Source organism: Sturnira hondurensis, unplaced genomic scaffold (genome assembly GCF_014824575.4).
Source record: "Sturnira hondurensis isolate 20B ecotype Veracruz unplaced genomic scaffold, ASM1482457v3 Scaffold0013559, whole genome shotgun sequence".
Lineage (NCBI taxonomy): Eukaryota > Metazoa > Chordata > Mammalia > Chiroptera > Phyllostomidae > Sturnira > Sturnira hondurensis.
In genome coordinates this window covers 3,541,780-3,567,454 of record NW_028086190.1, presented here as the reverse complement: position 1 = coordinate 3,567,454, position 25,675 = coordinate 3,541,780, and positions in this window count along the sequence as shown.

Below are 25,675 nucleotides of genomic sequence, written 5' to 3'. Positions count from 1 at the left end.
AACTCTCCTTCGAGGCTGGGAGTCTTTCCTGGAACCTCAACCCCCACAGGTATTTTCAATTGGCGTTTTGAGGCTTTATTTCCCCAAGATGTGACCCTGGGTTGCTCGGTCTGTCTTGCTCCCCAGTTCTGCCTCATTTATCTGTGTGCAAATGTGGCACCACCCGGTCCACCAGCTGCCTTGTGTACCATACCCCTCCACAATCCAGCCGCATCACCGAGTCTGCCCACTGCCATCCCAAGTGCCCAGGGGTCCCACAGCCACTGTTTTTTTTTTTTTTTTCTGAGACCCCTCTCAGCCCGGCCACCGACTCTACTCCTCCTATCGGTCTGGATGAATATGTCTACTTTAACTCCTTGTTTGTTGGACTTCCATACAGTTCAATTTTCTGTCAATTTACTGGTTGTTCTTTTGTTTCTAAATTTTTGTTGTCCTTATTTTGGTTGTGCGAGGAGGCACAGTGTGTCTACCTATGCCTCCATCTTAGTCAGAAGTATCTCATGGTGGTTTTAATTTGCATCTCTCTGATGACTAGTGACATTGAGCATCTTTTCATATATCTATTGGACATCTCTATGTCCTCTGTTATTTTCATGTGAAGTAGGAGCAGCTGGTGACTGCCACCTGCCATCTGCTAAGTGGTGACTAACTGATGAGCTGGCGATTACCTGTCTCTGTCAACCCTCAGAACAGAAAATGCTAAGAAATAGCAGAAAGCCATCGAGCCAGGGGGAGGACAATTAGGCCTTATTTACAGAAAGTTTTCTCACTTCCTGAGTAATTTTCACTGGGAGTTAGGGGCCCTTGCTCCTTTTCAAATACTATTCAAACCAGCCCCTTGAGTTACCCCAACCTCAGTTCCAGGTTTGTTTTGTTCTGTTTCTGCTCTCTCGATTTGTAGGCTCACTATTCTAATCTATAACTTCAACCTAAGGAGACAGGGAGACTTCATTGAACATTGAACAAACAAAAAATATCCATCAAAATTAATAGAAAAGTCAGCATGTCCCCGCCATAGTGCTGTTCTTTCGAAGTCAAATACACGCGTCAATAATGTCTGTGGCCACTGGGGGGCAGTATCTCATAGCATATGCAGCTTTTTTTCTTCGGGCTAGTATTAAATTAGTTAAATATTGGCTTTCTTCGTCTCCACCTTGAAAAATGGATTTTCCTAACAGTTTCTGTTGTTCAAGAGATACTGTACAGTTGTTCATTTAGACCTTGAGTCAATCAGATGATCTCATTCAGTTTGTGAATTCAGGTGTCTTGACAAGTGACAGGAATTTACAAATAAAATTATTTGCCTTTTTACTTCTTAAGACTCAAAATTAGTACAAGCTATTTTTAAACATTGGTTTTCACCGTCTTGTCCCACTTCGTGGTAAACTCACCAAAACCTGTCTCCACTCCTGTCTGGATTCCCGAGTTGGACAATCCCAGCTGGGTCTGATGGGTGTGTTCAAACTGCTTCTCCTCCACAGGCGCGGGGACGGGCCTGACTGAACAGGACTCAGAGGGGCTTCTGTTTGGCAGCTGCTTTCAGGCTGTGGTCACTTGGGACAGGTATGACACAGGCACGACAGGGACGAGAGGTGAGGCGGCCCGCCGCACCAGCCTGGAGCCCACCCTCCTCCGGGCTGGGGCAGGTGGCGACCCACGAACTCTGTGCAGAGCGGCTGGGGCGAGACACGCAGGGGCACCCACGCTTTGGCTTTCCCGTCATTGCGAAGTCTCGGGTGCCACGGCCACCTTCGTTAGTCCTCCAACCGCTCCTGGCTTAGTTCTTTTGATTCTAGGGGCTGGATGTGAGGAAGATCACTAAAAATCAGCCAGAAATGGGAGGGAGAGAGCCTCAAACATTTGGGAAGCTGTGGGCCAACTTTTGCAGAGTGCAGAAGGGAAAGAAATCTTCGAGCAGCTAAAACGCTGTTTGGAAAATAAGTGCAAACTACAGTTTTATCCTGGAAAATAGGGTTTAGTTGGATGTGGTTGCAGGGGGTAAGGTCCTGTTCAAAACGCATTTAATTCTTAGAATGACCGTATGGGGCCGAGTGCTGCAATTACCTCCATTTTCTAGGTGGGGAAGGGGGTACAGAAATGTTAAATAACTTAGCCACTTACCTATTAGCTATTAAGTACCAGAGCCGGAATTTGAACCCAGGTAGTCTGGGACCTTCCCCATTATGCTGTAATACTATATTATACTCGTCCCCATTGTGCTGTAATACCTTTAAAATGAAAAATACTGTTTCCTCTGTGACTGAAAGAAAGCTCTTAATTTCCATTTCTATAACAAATCATTTGAACGCATATATTATTATTGAAACAAAAATGCTGTTTTACAGTGAACTACTTAAGTCTCATTTGAAATTCATAATGGGATTTTTGCCTTTAACTGTTTTAATTTTACTTTCTGCTTACAACTTTTAAAAAACTATTATACACCTCTACTTTAAATCAATCATCTCCCGAGAAGAATCACATCTTTTAAATTATCTTTTTAGCATTTAGAATATTTAGCAAGGGATGTGAACCAAGGAAAGGTTTCTAAGAAATGCTTATTAGCTGCTTTAATGTTATTCAGAATTACCTTGCTTCAGTAAATATTCATTATGGGTGACAGGTAACCCTCAGAAATACTTGTACTGTATGTCATAATAGGAAAACAAATTTTAGGAACTACCTAAAACACAGACAAATGTAAAAGCTAAGTATATCTTAATTATTAATGTATTGTTAAAAATTGATAGTTTCTTGACAGATTAGGTTACTGTACTTAAAAGAAAAAGAAGCAGCAATGCAATTATCCAAATAAATTGAGGACTCTTAAGGGAGGGGAGCTTATACTATGTGCCCGGAAATAGTCTAGGTACCTTCGTGATTACCTTGTTTTAGCCTTCTGAAAACTTCAAGAGGCTACTTTCTTATTCCCATTTTACAGATGAGAAAATTAAGGGTTAAGGAAGTCAGGTAACTTACCTTCCAGCTTGTCAGGATTTGACTATGTCTGGTTTCAAACACTACACATTACATTAATCAAGAATGCACCCTTATAGTGACGGAGTCTGTGTGTGGTGGTGTGCCACAGTGCAGTGTGTGTGGTGGTGTGCCACAGTGCAGTTGTTTGCTCACGTATAAAGGCGGTGTGAAGCCATGTGGCTGCTGGCTTGGCCCAGTGGCTCCGTGATGTCGGGAACAGCAATGCTGTGACCATCGTGGCCTTGTCCTCATGGTTACGAGATTCAAGGAGGGAAGAAGGAAGTGGGAAGTAGGTAGCACTTGCACCGTCAAATCCCAAAGCTTTTCTAGAGGCTCCACAGCCAACTTTCATTTACACTCCATCAACCACAACAGAACTAAGGAGGGGGGTGGTAAGGGGTCAGACAAGCCGGTGAACGGTGTCCACACAATCGTGTTGTGTTGTGGGTTAGTGGATTCCTGCCCAGCTGGCTCTGTAGAGTTGTGAGAGTTGAATGACCAAGGAGGTGCCCCAAGCTCATCTCCGGGGGAACGTGCTGAGTCGGAAAAACTGAGTTGCCAAGTGCACTGGGCTGCCTGGTTGCCTTGCACCTGCCAAGACATTCGTGCCCAGGTGCCACAAAGAGGACACCGGGAAGGTGCTGCAGTCACATTCCTGTGCCTCCTCACGAGTTCTCCCTCTGTGTGTGGCGTCGTAGGACTGTGGGCACTGGGTCTTTCCTTCTTCTGGTTATCGATTTTCATGTGGCCGGAGAAAGAGCATCAGACAAGTAGTCAGAGGACTTGGATTCTACTCCAGCTTCACCCCCACTGCAAGACCTGGAATAAATCCTGTAAACCCCCCCTTATTTCTTCATCTGTCCAGAGTGATGGTTTTCTTGCCTGTTTGTTAAGATTGCAGAATGTACCAGTGAGCACTTCCAAAATCTCTCAGGTCTAACATAAAATAAGCTATCACCCTCACCAGGTGCAAAGGGGCCCTCTGGGTACAAGGACTGCTCTTGGAGCGTGAGGCTTTAAGAGTACAGAGGGCAGAGCTGTGGTGTCCTTGTCTCTCTCCACCCAGAACGAGAACAGGATTGCACTCAGTAGGAACTTGGTAAGTGCTCATTCAGCGAGGGGCTGAGTGGGTGAATGACTGGATGAGTAGAAAAGTGGGTGAAGGATGATCCTACAACAATTGAATTCTGGCCTTTAGTTCTGACTTCCCTCTGCATGTCCGACTGCTGGAAGTCACTGCCTGGGTGTCCTGAAGCACCCCGAGAGCGACCTCGCCACCAGGTGTCGTAGCCCTTATCTTCTTCACAGAACAACGGGCACTTCCTGTTTCTGCTAACAGTATCTCTGTCCCCCAGCCCTTGGCATGCAACTCCAGGTTTATATTTGCGTTTCCTTTCATTCTCAACATGCTATCGTTTGAAAGCCTTGTATTCTACTTCTGTGATCCTCAGGCAGGACGTAAACTTCAATCTCCCCTCACCACCCCTGCCCCTTCCCCCCAACACACATGGTATTACAATGAGCTGCCTTTGATTCTGAGATGTGACTTTCTGTCACAAAGTGTTGGTGATGGGCTCAGTAGAGGGTTTAGTCAGGATCTTGCCCTGAGGCGGAGATGGGGCTGGATGTTCTTAAATGATTCTATTCCATCTTAGCTCTCCCCGGGGCTTTGATGTTTCACAACCAAGCACGGCCAGCAGCAGACTTGAGGATTTATATTTTCTGAACTGAAGAGCTAGTGGACACTTGTGGACATTATATATTCTCAGGGTGTGTTCAGATAAAGCACCGGAAAAATGTGCCTTCAGTTGAGATTGGAGATTCCTTTCTCTTCCCACCAGCGGTCTGCAGCTGCATAGTTACTTTCCAAATAACATCTTAAGATGAAATTCACATATCATTCAGTTCACCCATTTAAAATGTACAATTCAGTGGCTGTTAGTATGTTTATGGAATTATGCAGCCATCACCACAATCGATCTTGGAACATTTGAATTACCCCTCCCTAAAAAATAATCCTACCTGTTACCTGTCACTCCCCTTTTCTCCCTCTTCTCTCTCCACGCCCAGCCCTAGGAAACCACTAATCTCCTTTTGCCTCAGTAGCTTTGTTTATCATGGGCATTAAGTACAAATGGGCTCATATAACATGGTCTTTTATGACTGGCTTGTTTTACTTGGCATAATGTTCTCAAGGTTCATCCATGTTGCAGCATGTATTAATAACTTATGCCTGTTTGTTGCTGAATAATATTCCACTGTATGGACATAGGATATTTTTATTTATCCATTCATAATTTGGGAGATATTTGAGTTGTTTTTTTATTTTTGGCTATTATGAATAATGCTACTATGACCATTCATGTTTGAGTTTGATGCTTTTATTTTTCCTGGGTAGATAACTAAGCATAGAATTACTGCATCCTATGGTAATTCCACCTTTAACCTTCTGATGGCCCTCCAGACTGTTTTCCAAAGCAGATGTGCTGTGGTAGAGTCGTTTTTAACTTCCTGACAGAGGTGAACATTTAAAGTGAGAATTCTGAGAGGCTTAATTAAGATTTAGACATGTCAAAAGAAGGACAGTTTTGTTTTATTTTTAACTACTGTGCTTCTGTGTATTTTCAACTTGTGTCTCAGTCACCATCAGAAAATCAGGAGACAGAATTGTATTATGTCTGTATTGAATTGGCTTGTTCATGGTGAGAGGCAAGCTACCTGGTTAATTGCATTTGCATTCAAAGTCACCTTCACCAGAAGGTGGTTTGGAGCCAGCAGCTTCTCCACACCCCTGCCCACCACGTGCTCCTGGTTAGGACGTCCAGGGAAGGTGGCCTCAGTCCTTGCATATGACTCTGGCCCTGGAGCCAAGGTTCAGCACAGTCTTGTGCTCATGGTTTTTTTCCAGAGTGGTGGCTTTGGAAGAAAATTATGTCCCAGAGACAACATTGTGACCTCTCCACAGAATAAGAGAGAGAAAGAGAGCGAGAGAGCAAGCAAGTGCTGTAAAGCGTTGGAAACGAGGCATTGCCTCCAAAATGGTTAAGGTGGGAGGAGAAAAAAAATCCAGTTTTATATTTAAATTGCATGTTCCATAACTAACTATATACTACATAAATAAACAATAAGTGTCACACTCTGGGTTTAATTATGCTGGCTTGCTTTTGCAATTTAAAGAGAAAGAGAAGGAGGTGAAAGTAAAGGCATCTCTGTCACTGGGGGTGCAAGTGTGGCCTTGCTCCAGCCTCTGTCTCACCTCTGGGGATGCTGAGGTTGGGCGGGTTCCTAGTTCGGCAGAGGAAATGAAGTGCTTCCCTAACAGATTGGAATGTCTCCTTAAAGTAGTATCGCCAGTCATTCCCTGTTCTTTTCTATAGAGTTGGGATTTAATGGACAGTGCTTGTGGAAGCCAGTAATAATAATAAGTTAAAACATTCAGAATGTAAAAAAAAAAAAAAATACCATTCAGAATGTTAGAGTGGGATCAGCCAGGGCAATGGAAGCCCAGAGAAATTAGCCACAGTGCTCACAGGCTCCCAGACAGTAATGGCCCTGGGGCACACCTGAAGACTTTGACCCTGAGACTGGTGTTCCCACAAGTGTCTCACCACCTTGGGCTGCTCCAGCCCCCAGGACCCCGACTTCGGAGGGGGGCAGCAAGGCAGAGCCTGCTGGCCAGAACGTGCACAAGCCCGGGTCCTCAGGACTGAGCAGCACACTGGAACCTGGTAGACCCGTGGCTGACATTACAGTGCAGGGATTTCAGACCCTCTACCCAGCCCCTCGGTTTGGGGGGCCTGTTACTGGCACAGACCATGCCTTTGTGTGAGCTTTAAAAACTCACCATTACTCAGGGTAGGCAATGCCCTGTGCCAGGGCTGGAAAGCAATGCTTATGCCCAACCTCAGCCCCACTGTGCTGTGCCTGGGAGCTCCTGTGCAGGGCCCAGCCCACACAACTGTGCAGGCTGGCCCCATAACCTTCCACGAAGCTTACTTTCCTCACCTGTGAGATGGGGACGACATCATTAATAAGGCTTCTCTAGTAAGTATCCATGATGACTGAGTGAGACTCTGTTGGTGAAAGCACTTTACAAACCAGAAAGGACCACCACAGGATAACAATTATGAATATAGGCGTACCTTGTGGTTGTTTTTTCCCTCTTCATTTCATTATGTTTCACAGATGTTGCATGTTTTACAAAAAAGGCAAAATCTGCATCAGCAAAAAAAAAATTATGATTCGCTTTATTGTGATACTTGTGTGATTGTGGTGGACTGAAACTGAACCACGATATCTGCAAGCCATGCCTGTATTTGTGCGTGAGTGTATGAGCGTGTGGCCACACACACACTTGGCTTTTGCCATTTTTAAATGTCTAGAATGCCATTTTTTCAAGTCTTATAGACTAGTAGTAAACGAGCCTTTGTAACCAGCAAAATGCCCCTGGTTCTCCGCATCAGAGAGATTTTCCGCAAAAGACAAAGAACACAATGAAATGTATCCCCTGACCTGGTGCTTCTTAGACCGGGCTGCACATTATAGTAATCTGGAGAACTAAAAAATGCAGATACCCAGGCTTCACCCACAGAGATCTGAGTCAATTCATTTGGTGGGTATGGGAGGTAAGTAGAGGCATCATGGGTAGATTTCAAAGCTGTCCAGTCGATTCTAATGTGCAGGCTTGAGAAAAGGCTTGAGAAAAACTACACCAAACGTACCAACTATTCACTAGTCTTTTTAATTTCTGACTCCCTCCCAGGCACCGGGAGGCCGGCAACGCTGTAGGCAACGGCAGTCTCAGGCTGCCCCGATGCTGCCTGAGGCCTGGTGGCCGACTCCGCCACCCTGTGACTGACATACTGGTAGATCACAAACTGAGACTCACAGTTAAGAAAGGGGCCAGGAATCTTTTGGGATTATAATCCTCCACATTTGAAGAGCTCATTAATGTGGCTGTATTCGTTTGCTAATACAAATTAGTTTGCCAAGTAGTTCCAGATACTTCGGAGAAGGGGGTTTCCTGGGAGTGGGGACCCACACTCTTCCTGCAGCACAGAAACACCTGAAATTTATTGTTTTCAAAAGGCTTGGAAATGAAGTTAGCATAATCAAGAATGTGTTTAATAAGAAGGCTCCAGTACTGACATTGTCCTTGGTAAGCATTTTGTGGTTCGTATAAAGCACCTCTTTGCTTTTCAGGACACTTCAGCTGCTAAGTGTCACTAAAATATAGCTGAGATTGCGTTGTGTCAGCAAGGATGTCAAGGAGGAAGTCAGAGAGTCAAATCTTCAGGGACTTGGCTATTTCACTTGCAGGGCATTCTTAAAGTGTCAGTGGCTCATTCCCCTGGCAGCTTGGGGAGCCATTCAGGTTTAGAACTAAAAGTGTGTGGGCCGTGGATAAGGCAGTAAATGGTTGAAGACCAACGGACTAACCCCTTACAGAAGTACCAGTTCTGCTAACTGGAACTCTGGGAGCTTCCACATGTATCCATTCCCATAGACAGCTACTGGCTAGATTAAAAGAAAAAAAAAAGATTCTCTCCAGTGTTTTTCAAATGCCATTTTGCCTACAAATTGCCTGGTGCTTATTAAAGTGAACTGCTGAGTCCTCTTCGCAGAGACTTACTTACATAGGACTCCCAGGGCCGTGGATCACATTTTCCATGCACCCCAGCTGTCAAATCACCGGGAGGGGCCATGATTCTATCTATTTCCAAAGAAAGGGGTCTGGAAGAAGTTTTTCTTTCTCTTCCCACACTCAGTCTGTCATCTCCGTCTGCCACCCTGTTCTGACATTTTTCTTATGTTTGTCCCCTCCTCTCAAGCTCCTCAGCCCGGATCATTATCTCAGCTCAAGGCATCCCCCCCGTGGGCCAGTGCTTCCACTGAGTCAGCCCCCACCAGGCTGCAGCGCTGAGTGGTGTGGACCCCAGTCTTCCTTCCTCAATCCCCAAATAACTTCATTTGTCAGAGGTGCCAAAATGATGAACAAAGGCTGGGTCTTGCAAAGTGTTTCTTTCTTTTCAATTTGAATTTTGTCAACATTTAAAAGTGGGGGAAATTCACCATACAAATCCAGATATCTGGCTATTTTAAAAATATCAGAAGATCTGGCTGCTCAGGCAGGTTCCCTAAGGGTAACAGCTGGCGTTGGGGAGAGGCTGCGTCCTGAAGACTCTGAGCACGTACTTGTTGGGAAGACAGGAGCTCAAGCGTCAGGGCTCTGCTGCTCCAAGGCCCTTGACCTAACGTTGCATTTGTAATTCCGTACTTTTGTCATGAAGGGGCCTCCACAATTGTGTAAGTGCTAGACTCCCTGAGACCTGGGTCTGCCTGTGCTCCTGTGCCCTATGTACTCCCTACGCTGGGAATGAGGGTGGCCTACCATTTATCATCAGACTTGCTAATATAGTTTCTTAACATAGAGAAATATTTCTCTGACCTTCTAGGTCTACAGGCACGAAAATCCTGAGAGGGCCTCGTGCATCAGGCAGAAAGAGAGGGCGCCTGTCTTTTCGCGTGTGCTCTGGCCTGCGCCCCGGGAGCTTGGTTTCATAACCTGGGCCTGCATCTAGCTCTCATTCTATTATTTGTAACTCCTTAAATCCCCTCCAATTGAAACAACATTTTTGTATGCAGTCATCAAGTTTGCTTTCTTCTCCATTTCTTCAAAGGCATGTTTAAATCCTCTCAATTTGATCTTCATTTCGAGGATGGAGAATCTCATATTGGAGAAAGAAAATAAAAGGGATACAAAGAGAATGAGCCGTACATCTTGCTCATCTTGAGTGAAATGTCCGAGGGGAGAAGGACTGAGTCTTCTACGTGTTTTTATTGCAACTGTTTCCAGGCTTGGCTGAGTGCTCTCTGAGAAGTCAATTAGCATTTGCTGACACTGATGATAAGACATGTATAGTATAGATTAAAGCATCTGTTCTTCGGTTTCCTTCTAAGACACGGTTTTTCTGTATTGGTCACTCCTTGGAACAGATCCTTCCATCCTACAGCATTAGAGCTCTGCGGAGATTCAGATGTTTTTGTTGTAACAACACGCTGCTGTACTGGGAATTTGGTCATTGCATTTTCCACTTCCAAGAGCCTGTTTGTTTTACTTCCATATTTCTTGTGTTGATCATAAGGTTCTTTTAAAGCCTCATTTTTCACTCTTGAGACTGTGAAGGATTTGGTGATGTTATCTGTGAATATGTTTATTCCTCAGCAAGAGCCTACGTCGGCTCCTCGGCTGGGTGGAGGAGGGGCTGCGAGCATTATCAGGCGGGAGGTCTTCCCAAGCTGTTTCTTCAGGCTTATTTTAATACGGACTTGCACAGACTTTGGGGCCTCTCCTTCCCCCGCCCCCAGATAACATTTTCTTGAAAGGAAGCACCTGTGTTGAACATGATTATTTACCATATCTACTTTCTAATTTTTCCTGGCTGAGGTTTGGTGGGGGATGTGACTTATGACTTTCAATCTGGGCCGTGAACTACTTTTTCTACAATATAATGGATTGAGAGTCATTACCCACCAGGCCCGTGTGGACATTTGTGGGTCATGACTGTGGAATTAGTCAAGGACTTGATCATTTTCATGATATTATTAATAGTACTAGCATAATTTGACAATATTTTTACTTTATATTTTGCCTACATACATGCCAATCTAATACTTTTCCTATTAAAAAATTCTAAATCTTCAATACTGTAGCTAAGTACTATAAACACACTTGCTGATTCTTCTTCATCAGTGAAGAAACTGATTTCTCTCTTAGGAGAATTGTTTTATTCTAAATAAAATTATTCAATAGATGACTTAAATTCTTATTCATCCATATCACCAGTGGCGTGTTATATTTTTTCAAGCTCTTTGACTCTACTGTCCATGGCACCTGCTAGAGAGAGACAGCTCTCGTGAAGTGAATGTTTTGTGGCCACCAGCGACTCTCAGGACCTTGTTCTGTGCAATCACTGAATTAGTTAAAAGCCTCTGACTCCAGTGCTGGTGTACAAAGCAATTGGGTCATTCTTTCGCTAAGGCCAACTAGTAGTGCTGAGCAAAGTAGTTTTGTAATTCTACTTCAAAACGTTAAAGACATAAGGCAATGAAAAGTTATGAAGTCATAATCCTGGGAAAAGATGGAAATCTAGAAGGGAACATGGTTTTCGGAGCTGCTTTTCCTTGGGGAGATTTGCAAATTCTGGAAAAGACAGCTGACAAGCTAAGAAGTAAGTAACACTTTCTAAAGTTTCCAGAGCTGAGGAAGACAAAAATTCCAGAGTTGGCGCTGGGTAATGTTTGGGCTTGACATTCAGAGGTTCTCTCCAAGGGAAAAGGCAGGCAGGGAGTCGTCTGGTGCCCTCAGGAACCACAGCCAGCTGAGAATCATCTGTATACCTGAAGATGATTAAGATGATTCTAGAATGTTTATGCCTTCAGATATCTGAAAGAATCAAACAAAAATCCTGAAAAGGGTATTACAAGAAAGGAAAGGAAAGGACCAATTACTCTTAACATAGATGCATAAAAACTCTACATAAAATATTAGCAAATTTAATCCATCAATATACAAATGTATACTTACAACATGGACAAGTTGTTTGTTTTCCAGGAATGCAAGGTTATTTACATATTTGAAAATCAATCAATGTAATCCAACACAGAATAAAGAAAAAAAATATTTCAGCCCTGGCTGGTGTAGCTCAGTAGATTGAGCACGGGCCTGCGAACCAGACGATCGCGGTTCAATTCCCAGTCAGGGCACATGCCTGGGTTGCAGGCCGGTTCCCTGCAAGCCAACTCCCAGCAGGGGACATACGAAAGGCAACCATACATTGATGTTTCTCTCCCTCTCCTCTAAAGATAAATAAATAAATAAAATCTTAAAAAAAATATTTCATAGATGCAGCCAAAACATTTGATAGAATTTAGCCATGTTTATAACAAACTCTTAGCAAACTACATTTTCTTAAATTCCTTAAATAGAATAAAAGGTGTCTACAACAACACGGTAAACAAATACAGTAATGAAGGAAGAAATATTAAAAACGTTCACCTGAGAGCAGAAAGTACCACTGCTAGTACCACTGCAGTGACACTTCACCAGCTCACTGAAGGTTCTAGTCGGTACCGTTAGGTCAAGGAAAAAAATAAACTTGGGAAAGGGAGACCTAACACCATTCGCACAAGACATGTTTGCATTCTTAGAAAAATCCAAAAGAATATCTAATAAACTATTATAATTAATAAATGAATTCCACAAGGTCATTAAATAAAAGCTCATTGTAGAAAAATCAATTATACATTTACATACTAACTCAAACAACTAAAGAATGAAAATTCGAACATAGGAATGAAGCTGACAAAAGATAAATAAGAATGAAGCATGGAGACAGAAGGGCAAAAACACAAAGAAGAAGGTAATTGCATAAATAATGGCTAAGAAATTTACAAAACTGATGAAAATCATCAACGCACAAATTAAGAAGTCCTACAAACTCTAAATAGGATAAATGAAAAGAAATCCACACCTATGCACATCACAGTTAATCTGCCAAAGCCAAACAGAAAATCTTAAAAGCAGCCAGGGCATGGGCATAAAGTAGGCAGTAGGCATGAAGACATACTACCATCACATTACAAAAATTAGACAGGCTGAATTTGAATGAGAAATAATGGAAGCAGAAGAAAATGGAAAAAAACATGAAAGAAAATAACTGCTGACCTAAAATTTTTTCACTCTTTAAGAATTTAACTGAAATGAAAACATTTTCATATGAACATAAACCTAAAGGATTTGCCACCAGCACACCCATTCCTAAAAAAGTTTTCAAGCAGAATAAAAATGCTCATAGATGGAAGGTGGGAGAAGTAGGAAGACGGGAAGAGCAAGAGCAAGAGATATTTGTGAGTAAACTGGAATGAATATTGTCTGTATGAGACACTAGTGCAAATGTTTTGCAGCTCAAGGGCAGAGGCAGGCAAACGGAGCCCAGGCATCTAGAACCCTCGTGTTGCCCAGCAGAAGGGCACGAGTGCCCATCAAACACTGCATGATAGTAAGTCACGAGTGTATGTGACAGTCTCGTGTGCGGCCATTATAAAGGGCTTATATTGATAACTTTGAATCTAATAGCAGCAAGAATTGGAATAACAAACACAGTGCCAATCCAAACAAGTTAAGAAGATCATAAATGAGGAAGATAAAGCAGGTGGAACAAACAGAGAACACCGAGTAATATTACAGATTTTTAGCTTTATTTACTTACATTATTTTTATTGCATTATTTTCCATTACCATTTATCCCCTCTACACTCTCTTCCACCTTTACCCATCACCCCCACAATCACCACCCTGTCTGTATCCATGAGTCCTTTCTCTTCATTTTTGCTTCATCTCTCCAACCCTCCCGATTCCCCTCAGAGCTGTCAGCCTGCTCTCCATCTATGAGTCTGTCTCTGTTTTGCGTGTTAGTTCAGTTTGTTCATTAGATTTCACATATGAGTGAAATCATATGGTAATTGTATTTCTCTGGCTTATCTCACCATAATAAGTATATCAGAAATTACATTAAATCTAAATAGGTGATCAAATTAAAGAAAAATTTCAGACTAGACTGAAAATAGTATACAAGGTTTATAAAATATACACCTAAAACATGAGGATACAGAAAGATTAAAATACAAAGACTAACCAAAAGCAAACTAATGTAAAATAGTCATTGTTTATCAACATTAATATCAGATAAAATATTTTTCATTAAAAAAGCATTGAGGTAAAGAATATGTCTAACAGAATCTAGGGTTTTACTCACCAGAAATATGTAATGAATCTAAATTGCACTCAGCTAATAATATAGCTTTAAATTAAAGTGACATTTAACAGAAATAGAATCATTCACATTCATAGTGGGTCATTTTAACACAATACTTTTAGTTATTGATAAAACATATGGATAAAAATCAATAATAACATATAGAAGATTTCATAACATATTTATCAAACAACCGATTGGCATACATAGAGTACTGTACTCATCAATGGCAGAACGGGCATTATTTTAAAAAAACACACAGCACATTTACAAAAAGTGTGTACATGCTGGGACCTGAGGCAAATCTCAACAAATTTCAAAATATTCAATTCCAACAGACTATGTTCTACATATACCATGGAATTAAGTTAAAGACCAATTATAGAGATATTTTTTAAATTTCCATATATTTGAAAATTAAGCAATATACCTCTAAAAAACTCATGGTCAAGGCCAAAATTATAATAGAAATTAGGAAATATGTTCAAAAAATAATTAAATCAGTATGTGTGAAAATCTGTGGGATGCAACTAAAACTATGCTTCATAGAAAACTGGTAACTTCATATGTGATGAGGGACACCTGAAAATCAGTGAGCTCACTCTTCACATCAAGAAGCTAGAAAAAAGTAAAATTAAAGTAAAAAAAAAGATCAGCGATAACAGAAATTAATAAAATAGAAAGCAAACAAAAAATATAGAAAATCAGTAAACCCAAGATTTCTTCCTTGGAGGAACTAATAAAACCAATAAACCCCTCTGAGACAGATTAAGAAAAAGAAAGAGAAGGCAAAAATAACCAATGTCAAGAATGAAGAAAGCAACATTGTTATAGAACTTGTAGACATTAAATATATGAGAGTATAATGAACAACTTACTACTAATATATTAAAAAATTGTATATGAAATCTATAAATTCCTTTAAAAAGAGAATAAATCTCACACAAAAAAGAAATAGTTTAGCAAACAGTAAATTCATAATTGAAAACCTCCAAAAAGAAAACCTTTGGGTTTAATGGCCTTTGTAGTTAATTTTACCAATAACTTAAGGAAGAAATAAAATATTGATATAAGCTCTTTCAGAGAATAAGAGAAAAGGAGACACACCCAACATGATTTAATGAACTAGCATAATCTCAATACCTCAACCTGACAAGGACAGTATGAGAAGGGAAAACTGCAGGCCAGTCTCACTCCCGAATGGGGACTGAGAGACCAATGGAACAGAGAAGAGGGTCCTGTGCCCGGTAACCGAGAGAGGGGTTGGTCCTAGGATACACTGAGATTGTCTAAAGTCAGTAAGGAGGAGACAACATATCTGAATGGGCATTTCACAAAGGAGAATATTCAGTGGCCAATGAAAATATGAATAGATGCTCTCTACTTCAGTAATAATTAGGGAAATGCAAATTACAATCCTCAGACACTGTTACAGAACAGCTAATCTAACCGACCAATGATACCCAGTTCCAGTGAGGATGTGGAACGAAGAACTGTCAAACGTTGCTGGTGACACTGTATGCCAGTGCAACCATTTGTCACTCTGTCTGGCATTCTATAATAAAGTTGAACACACACTCTCCTGTGACTGACAGTTCTCCTGGGTAGAGACTCAACAGGTACGCTTGTGTGTGTGTGCCCCGGATGATGAGGCATTCAAGAATGGTCTCAGCAGCCTTATCGTAACAGTCCCCAAAGGAAAGCAGCCCAAGTGTTTATCCATAGGAGAAAAGAAAAAATAAATCCCTACAGGAGAGCACGCCATACTAACAGGGGCTAGGGAACTTGGGCGGGTAAAAGAACAAATCTGAACGTGGTTCGTCCCCTGGTGTAGACAAGCTTGGGTGGGGAGAAATCACACCAATATGGAGAGGATGAATTGCTCCACATCAGCAACTGTCTGCAATTCACACGCCCAAAACTCTCTTTAATTGTCACCTAGTGAAAATCCCCTAAAGGATGTCGGATTGTTGCCAACTTGATCTACCTGAAATTATAAGCATCATGCGGGCCCACCACAAAGTGTCGTTGCTGTACTTCATATGCTTAGCTCCTGAAAGAATCTACTTTCCACGTTGCATTGAGTGCTCTTCTCTCTCCAGGAAGACAAGCCTTCGTGCCGGCAGGTGGTTCTGGGGCAGGAGAGGCAGAGCTGGTGGGAGAAGAGTCCTTAGAGACACAGCTGGGCTTCAGCTCCTACGACACTTCTTACCAAATTGTAACCATGGGCAAAATCACTTGGTTTGTACAAACTGCAGTGTCCTCGTCCGTCTACGGGCATGAGAATCCACGTGTCATGAGAAAATTAAATGGGGTCATGTCTACAAAATGGCATGTACAGGAAGATGCTCAAATGGAAGCTATTAGTATTTCACATTGATGGAGTCTTAGCTAGCTTCTGTGTTAGGATGTATGTTTTGAGCTCGACTCAGACGTTGTCTTCTCTCCCCACTGACTACATTAAGAAGCCCCAAAGTGACTCGAGTGTTTCAGATCAAGCCTTGCTGGACCAGGGAAGCTGGGCTCATCCCCACCTGAGCTCGATCAGGGAAAGCATGTGTATCACTCACATGCAAGCTGATTTCCCCCAAATCCAGGGTGAAGAGGAAGGGACTAGAGAAGAGGGCAGGGAGGAGATCCAGGCAGGAGAGCAGGAGGAGTCTCTGGACTCTTGAAAACTGGGCTCTGATGGTGAGGACAGAAATGACTATTACGTGCGTGTTTGTAGCCTTCCTATACCAGACTAGCCAGAGGGGATTTGCATTGCTGGCTCTTGGTCCCTCTGCTTGAAGGGGACGTTTGCTTGGGCTGGCTCAGTTTCCAGGTGTCTAATTTGTAGAATCAGACGATGTGCATGGCAACACAAACTAGATGCTGGGGAAGACAAAAGAATAGGTAAACAGTATGAAATTTTCTAAGAAAACTAAAAATGAACGTGCCATTTGACCCATCAATTCCATTATTAGGGGTATATCCTAAGAACCCTGAAACACCAATCCAAAAGAACCTCTGCACCCCGATGTTCATAGCAGCACAATTTACAATAGCCAAGAGCTGGAAGCAACCTAGATGCCCATCGGTAAATGACTGGATCAAAAAGCTATGGTACATTTACACAATGGAATTCTATGCTGCAGAAAGGAAGAAGGAGCTCCTACCCTTTGCAACATCATGGATGGAACTGGAAAGCATTATGCTGAGTGAAATATGCCAGGCAGTGAAAGACAAATACCATATGATATCACCGTTAACAGGAATCTAAACAACAAAACAAACAAGCAAGCAAAATATGACCAAAGACACTGAAACAGGGAACAGGCTGACAGGGTCCAGAGGGGAGAGGGGAGGGAATCATAGGGGAAAAGAGGATGGACTCACATGAACAAGTATAAAGGACACATGGACAATATCTAAGGTGGGGGGTGGAAATGGGAGGGAGGTGGGGAGCACTGGGTGGGGGCAGGGCTGGGAATATAAGACAGAAAACTGTACTTGAACAAGAATTAAATAAAAATTAAAATTAAAAAAATTTTAAAAAGAAGACAAAAGAATAGGGGCAGACGGGAGAGAACTGTGGAGGGAGGCAGCAGGCTGTGTGTTGAGGGAAGTTTCACTGGAAGTTGAGATTGGGAGAAGGAAAGGAGTTTGGGGAAGTAACTGATGATTTCAGAGAACATTTTTCCAAGTGGCAGAGGTAATCACACAACCACAAAATGACAAATTCAGGGGGTGGAACCAACTGTGCATCCTTCACCACGGTCCCTTTACAACTTTGCCATTTTGCCCCAATGAAACCCCTCTCTCCTCAGTCATCAGCCCTGATCCCCCGCCTTACCCCAGCCCAAGACAACCACTAATCTATGTTTTTTCTGTATAGATTGGCCTATTTTAGGTATTTTCTATAAATGAAGTTATACAACAGGTGGTCCTTTGTGACACGCCTATTTCATTTAGCATAATCTTCAGAGGTTCGTGGGAACTGTAGCAGGCATCCGTACTTCGTTTCCCTTAGCGCCGAACGACACGACACTGTAGGCTGCACCACACTTTCTCCGTCCATCGGTTGATGAACACAGGACTGTACCCACCTTTGGATATTTTGAATAATACCGGCACAAACATTCATGCACAAGTGTGAACCTGTTCTCATTTCCCTTGGGTACACAAGCGGGAGTGGGACCGTGAGTCACATGGTCACTATGTTTAACCCTTTCAGGAAAGGCCAGGCTGCTTTCCAAGTGGCTGCGCTGTTTTTACCCCCACCAGCAACGAGGAGTTTCCAAGCTCTCCACGTCCTCACGAATCCTTACTATCTATTTTTTTATTGTAGCCATCCCAGTGGGTATGAATTATTATCTCATTATAACTTTGATTTGCATTTCCCTGATGGCTAATTGCCTGAATTTCCATTTAATTATGGCACTTTTTAGATATAAAATTACGGAATTAAAGGTACATTTTAAAAGTCTGTATGTAGTGCCAAACTGCTTCATTATTTGTACCAATTTTACTCTGCCTGGAAGTATGTAGAACACTCACTTCATAATACTTTCATCAAAATGAATATTATATTAAAAATCTTTGCCAATTTAGTGAAATTGGAATTATTTATTTAACCCCATTTCTAGTGATACTAAAGTTTTTCAAGATATAATTATTTATATAACTTCAGTGAGGTAATATTCTTTGTATGTTTTCCTACTGAGTCTTAGTTTTTGTTTTGGAAATTGTTGTTAAAATAGCTAAAATTAGTTTTGAATACTTTATGATAAACAAGGAAAGTTTTGGGGTAAATTATCACTACAAAATATTTTGAGAAAAATGAATATGTCAGAGTCCTCACAAGAAATAAAGAGAATAATCAGTTCAAAAGTATTTTAAAAGATTTAGAAAATTTAAAAGTTTATATTTGGTTGTTTACATAATGCTAAATACTATACAAGTGGAAACAAAGCGAGAGAGAATGCTTCGATTACACGAGGCATCCGTGCTTCCATGAATCTGATTGAAAGCTTGATGATACTTTGTGTTTAATGAAATGGAGAAAGTTAGAAGTGGTGATTATTTGGGGGTTGATCCTTTCATTTAGTTTCTTACGCACTTTAATTGCACTCATGGAAATAACTGGAGCTTTTTCTTTCTTTCTTTTTCTCTTTGTAATATTGCCCAGTGTAGATCTCTCAGTGTTTAATTGTATTTAACGAAATTTCATGGTAAAGTCTAGGTCTGACTGCCCGAGTGCTACTTGGCTAGCAGAATTCTTCAATAGAAGTCACTGACGTGCGGAGTGCACTCCAGCTGACAGTGCTTCCAGAAGGCGGAGTGTGAGAAGTGAGCAGGCGGGTGCTCAGTCATCAGCTCCAAATCTTCCCCTGGCCGTTTAATGCTTACAGGTCAGAATTACTCATAACATAAGTGGATTACAAACATCTCCAGTTTTTCTTTAAGAAGATCTGCAGGCTTAGCCAATACTATAGAGTAGTTCCTAATGTATTGTCTTCTGAACTTAAGTTCTCCTTTTCTAGGCCTAATGAGTCTCTCCTACTGCCTGGAGTTGGTTGTTTTATGTGGCCAAAGCCAGAGGGAACACAGTGACAGACATGTGGGGTGGATGATGGATGGTATGTTCTTTTCTTTGAACTGTCTTTAAATAGCTAGCTATAGATCTAAGAAACAGGAGAAAACTATTTATGTTTACATATACCAGATACGGAATGGGGAAGAAGGGCCCCAGAAAAGATCCTGCATTCACGGGCATAAACGTCACTGGTTTGGGGACATGTGCTGTTGGAAACGGTAAGTAGTGAACCCCTCTTTGTGACTCTCTCTGCCACCTCTTCTCTGCCAGTGACTCTCAGTGAGGGGATCTGCCAAGTGTTGCTGATGTCCGGGAGGCAACTTAAGAATGCCAGGGAATAAGAAGCATTGTCAATAGAACTCCTGAGTCAGGGTCCTGTCATGGGTTGAATTTTGTTCCCCAAAAAGATTTTTGGAAGTCCTAACCTCCTGGTACCTCAGAATGTGACTTTATTTGGAAATGGCTTCTTTGCTGATATAATTAGCGAAGTTTAGATGAGGTCATACTGGAACAGAGTGGGCCCTTAGTCCAATGTGACTGGTGCCTTTATAAAAGCAAGATTTAGACACATATGCACGGGCGGTAGACCACCATGAGATGACACAGGCAGAAAGCAGGCTGTGGCATCTGGGAGACAAGGAACCCTGAGGACTGCTGGCTGTCTCCAGCAGCTGGGTGGGAAGCTCAGGGCAGGCTCTCCCTCACAGCCCTCAGAAGGAACCAACCCTGCAGACACCGGGAATTTGGACTTCTCACCTCCAGAACTGTGAGAGAATGAATTTCTGTTGTTTCACGCCATCAGGGTGGTGGTAATTTGTTACAGCAGTCCTAGCAAACTGATGCAGGCCCCAAATCTCTAGCCAAACTGCTTAATAATTTTGTCTCGATTTCTTTTCTTGCAGAATAAAAAGCTAAATAATACCTGTCCATAGTCATGATCCAATGGGCTTCTAGAAGGGAAAGGTTTCACGTTTAGTTGCCTGAGCCTTCTGGCCTGTGGGGAATTTCCAGGACATCCATTCCCTCTTGCCCCAGCCCTATCACTGCCACTTGGAGACCGACCAGTGGCCTTGGACTTGAACATGCATCACAACCAGCTGGAGGGCTTCTTAGATTGCAGATGGCATGGTTCCACCCCAGAGTTGCTGGTCTAGTACGCCAGGGGCAGGGCCTCTATAATTTACTAATTCAAGGAAGTCCCAGGGGATGTGGTTGCTGCAATCTGCAGACCACAGTTTGAGCACCTCGGGGTAAATAGGCCCTCGGGGAAGGTTTAGAGGAAAAGTAACAAAGTCAGCCTTAGAGGGAGTCCTGAAAGGGTGGAATTTCCAACGTGGCAAACTTTCTTTGACTCCATCTGGAGAGAAAATTTGTCTTCTTGAGAGGGTGGTGTTTTAATGTTAATTTAAATGTTTGAAATGCTGTTTGAAAATAGTGCTTTATATGTGATCTGTCACTGAAGTCATCTTGACACGTGTGGGCCGGAGAACGCACAAGGTGTAATAAAATCACTGGTAATTTCTTAAAAGGCAAAGAAAAAAAAAGGCTCCAAATAATGAAAGATAAGTGATCTATTTAAAGGATATAAAGTATTTATTCTTTTATTCCTTTTAAAGTGTATTTTGTCTTACTAAAAACTAGTAGAGTAGAATACACTTTTTCCTATATAAATCTGATGCTGACCGAATATTGGAAGGTTGTATTCTGCAGTCTTAGTGTTGTTGATAGCTTTCTGTTGTTGTTGTTTTGCTAAACTGAACGATTTCTTTCTCACTAGGCTTTTCTGTAATGAAGAGAATGCGCCCTTGATGTGACAGAGTAGAATGCATACTTGACTAAGGCATAGCTTTTCTCTGCACGGCTAACTAGATACTAAAATAGAACTTGGCCTTTTAAACACACGCTTTAACAGGCTGACTAGCCAGATCCTATGTTTGGGGTTAACAACACGCCTTCAGAATCCCTAATGGCAGTCTCCATCCAGGAATAGAATAAGTAAGCCAACGGTGAAGATGCCCTAATGATTACCCTTAAGTTTGTTCTCATTCTAGCCATGGATGCTGCGTTCTTAGAGCCCAGTTGCTTGACATTTATTTATCTGTGCAGCTGTCAATGCTGAGGGGCTTGGGAGGTTCCAGTGCTGGCAGCTTGACACATACTAATCAAATAAACGAAAGGTGTGATTTGTAAATGAGAACATCAGTGTCTTACAGGCAGAATTGACACTTGCTAAAGACTACATTCTTGTCACTCAATCTGTCCAGCCTTGTCTGAGAAGGGAGCTGAATGCAGTGCTTCACAGGAAGGGCAGTTGCCTAGATTGCTGTTCATGAGCTGCCAGATCTGAATAAGAAGTGGTGTTGTGGACCGCTCGGCCTGGTTCTAGGAACTGCATCTAGACCCCCTTGTGGCTAAGGTGAGGGACGACCTTTGGAAGGCGAGCCACAGAAGACAAAGCTTGTCTCTGGTGGCAAACGCTGCCTCATTTTCCTCTCCCTGCCCCCAAAGCTTGGTCGGAAGTCAATGACGGGTAAGACCCCTTACAGCGGGGGGCAACCTAAGCCAGACTGCATCACTTGGGAGGCCTTCATGGAAGGACTCAGTGGGGGCTGCAACAAAGAGCAATGGACTCTCGACCCCGGCTTTGGCATAGTCCGAGTCCCGGATGTTCTCTGAGAGAAGCGCTTCCTGGCTCTAAACCCCTTAAACCTGAATACCTGATGGGGAGGGGTGCAGCTCCTTGCCTTGCTAGAGCGTGTCCTGGGGAAAAATCTGGCACCACAAAGACTTCCTGATAAACCTGTGAAATCTGCTCTGCTAAGAGTGCTTTCATTCATATGTTAAGGGTTCAAGCAGGAAACCCTAAAATTCTGTTCCTGACAGATCCTGACTCATAGTAAGCCCTCAGATTTCTTAGAAATGTTATCTGCTGTTTGATCCTTGCCTCCCTGTATTCCTGTGTATTATAACCCAATAAAAGCCCCTAGAGCAGTGAGCTCAAGGCCTTTTTCACCTAAGAAACTGGACACTGCTCACGGCCTTTTTCCTCTGGGAAAATGGCCACTTCTCCTCCCCAAGCAGATCACATCACGTCTCAGTCATGATTACTCTCATCCATGGCACACGGGGGGACTTGCCAGGAAAGTCACCCCCACAAAGTGGAACTGAGATTAGAGTATTATTGAGGGGTTGGGGTGGAGGGGATATATCATTTAGAGTGTGTTGATTGCAAGTAACAGAAAGCAATTCTAGCTAAATGGACAAAGGGAAATGAATGGGAAGGTCATTAGGGGCTCTCAGAACGGACAGAAACCTGGAGGTGTAGGCGTGGGCACAGTCAGGGAGCAGCAACAACGACCATTGAAATTCTGCTCTGCTCAGCTACTTCCAGGCTTTCTGGCCCCCTACTGGATATAGCCTTTAAAAATATCATCTGTCAGGCTTTTAAATTTCAGTTAGTCTGTATCTTGTGGGTGTTTATATGATCTGCTAAGAGCTGTAAAAGTAAACACAAGACCCTACACTCAAAGAGCTAAGAATCGGATACTATATCTCAATATCTACTATACACACGTTAGACCAGGGTCCCAGCAGAGATGTACAACACAGATGAAGAGAGGACATGGGGTTAGAAGGGTGGAGAAAGACTTCAGAGGAAGGGCACTGAAGATAGGCATTGGCCATGGCAGGGGGTTGCTGGGGAAGTAGGATGCATTTCACACCAGAATGTAGATAATGAAAGAGGCCCAGATATAAGAGTCTAAAGTGAGTCACCCATTTGAGTAAGGCCCCTCCTCCTCCGCCTCTTCTTCCTCCTCCTGTGATTGGGTCAATAGGGTTTATCTAAATGAAGAGGAAGTTTTATCAGGAAGAGGCCTTGCCCTTTGGAGGCAGTAGGGCTGTGCGGGAGAAAAGGAAAGGTAGGGGGAGGCAGAGAGAAAGTTCATGCATTCCACCTCCAAGAACCAGAAAAGTGTGTTTCTCTCTGTGTCTGTTGTAAGGTGGTGTGGTAGGTGATAAACCTGGGGGCAAGAAAAGCAGATGGCCTTTCCTTGATTTTCCATCTCTAGGAAAGCGCTTGTGAGCCCTGTTCATGCTGGGGAGGGGTCCAAGGCTACCAGTAGCATTCAAAGGCACAAAATCTCATGTTAAGTGCTAGTCACACCAAAACAACTGAGTCCTTGTACTATCCAGTCCTGCCTATCAAGTGAAGGCTGTTGAGCGTCAGACTTAATATGGCAAGAATATAGCATTGGTGACAGTGATAAATTGTTCAATCTTCCTTTCATTCATTCCCATCTGTATTTATTAACACTGACTGGAGGTTCTTCCCTGATTTGAAGCTAGAGGCAGGAGCAAAAAAAGTAACAATGAGTTAAGTCATTTCCTTTCATTGCTTTGGTTTTCTTATCCCTGAAACAGGCAGTTGGGGTTGGATGCCTTAGCTTTGCAGTGTTTCTTGTGTTTCATGAGCATACACACGACGAAGTCGAGAGCAGGTTGCCCTTTTGTGGGCCTGAGGGACGTGCCAGGGGCTGAAGGGCAAAAAGGTGAGAGCCGCTGCTTATCCTCTACACCTTTGGGACAGGGGCCCTCCAAAAGTTGCCAGGGATGCAGGGGCGCTGTGCAAACTAGAGGACTGGTGCTTGCCAGAAGCTTTGCCACCATGCACGGGGAAATAGTGCATGAATGATGTGATGGAATTATTGCTGACCATGAGTTTCCTGCCCAATTAGTGAGGTGGTGCAGGGTAGGGGTTTCATTTAATTGGAACTTTTAAATTCTAGGTTCATCTACCATTTTACGCTGATATGACCTCAGGACAGGAGAAGGCAGCATGTTATAACCACCCCTTAAATAAGAAGCTTCCTCGTTGACCTAAAAGTTCCCTTTTCCTACATTATGCTTCTACACATCTCCAAAGAAACTCTGTCATGGCTTCTGTGCACCCCGAGAGGGCACTCACGTTTGAAAATAACGTTTTAATGCCCGGTGCAATTCGTCCCCCATCCCTCTGTAATTGAGTCACAGTAACTGTCTATAAGAAATGTTTTCTGAATTGCTGGCCTAGAAACTCCTTGGGGTTCAAAGTCCTGGCATCTCAATTCCCCATTCCCCAAAACCTCCTACCAGGATGCCTGCTAATAAAACGGATACAGGAAAGTTAGAACAGGGAACAAAGGCCTCCAATCTTACCCCTCCCCTTCTCTGTTTTAGCTGGAATATCGCACACCCCATCCACCACTGACCACCTGGTCCCCACCTCCTCCTTCTCCATTTCCTGTAGTTGAGACAACAACAACAATAAAAAAAACCCAGTCTCAACCAGACTCAACAGCCATACTGACCTAAAAATAACCAACAAGTCCATTATAACATTTTATTTTATTTTATTACAAATCTTTATGGTTAATGTGAAATGAAAATAGGTTCTTTCTTTATTTAATATATATATTTTATTGATTATAGCATTACAGTTGTTCTATTCCCCCCCTTCATTCCCCTCCACCCTGAACACCCCCTCCCCCACCATTCTCCCCCCCTTAGTTTATAATCACGTGTCTCAAGTTCTTTAGATTCTATATTTCCCCTACTATTCTTGCCCTCCCCCTATCTATTTTCTACCTACTCTCTATGCTATTTTCTACCTACTCTCTATGCTATTTTCTGTACCTTCTCCCCGCTTCTCCTCCTCCCACTCCCCTGTTGCTAACCCTCCATGTGATCTTCATTTCTATGGTTCCACTCCTGATCTAGCTGTCCTCTTGGTTTGCTTTTGTTTTAGCCGTGGTTGTTAATAACTGTGAGTTTGCTGTCCTTTCACTGTTCATATTTTTCATCTTTTTTTTATATAAGTCCCTTAAGCATTTCATATAATACGGTCTTGGTGATGATGAACTCCTTGAACTTGATCTTATCTGAGAAGCACTTTATCTGTCCTTCCATTCTAAATGAAAGTTTTGCTGGATAAAGCAATCTTGGCTGTAGATCTTTGGATTTTGTGACTTGGAATATTCCCTTCCAGCCCCTTCTTGCCTGTAAGGTCTCTTTTGAGAAATCAGCTGACAGTCTGATGGGAACTCCTTTGTAGGTGACTGTCCCCTTATCTCTTGCTGCTTCTAGGATTCTCACCTTCATTTTAGTCTTGGCTAATGTAATTATGATGTGCCTTGGTGTGTTCCTTCTTGGGTCTAACTTTGGGACTCTCTGTGCTTCCTGGATTTCCTGGAAGTCTATTTCCTTTGCCAGACTGGGGAAGTTCTCCTTTATTATTTGTTCAAATAAGTTTTCCACTCATGGC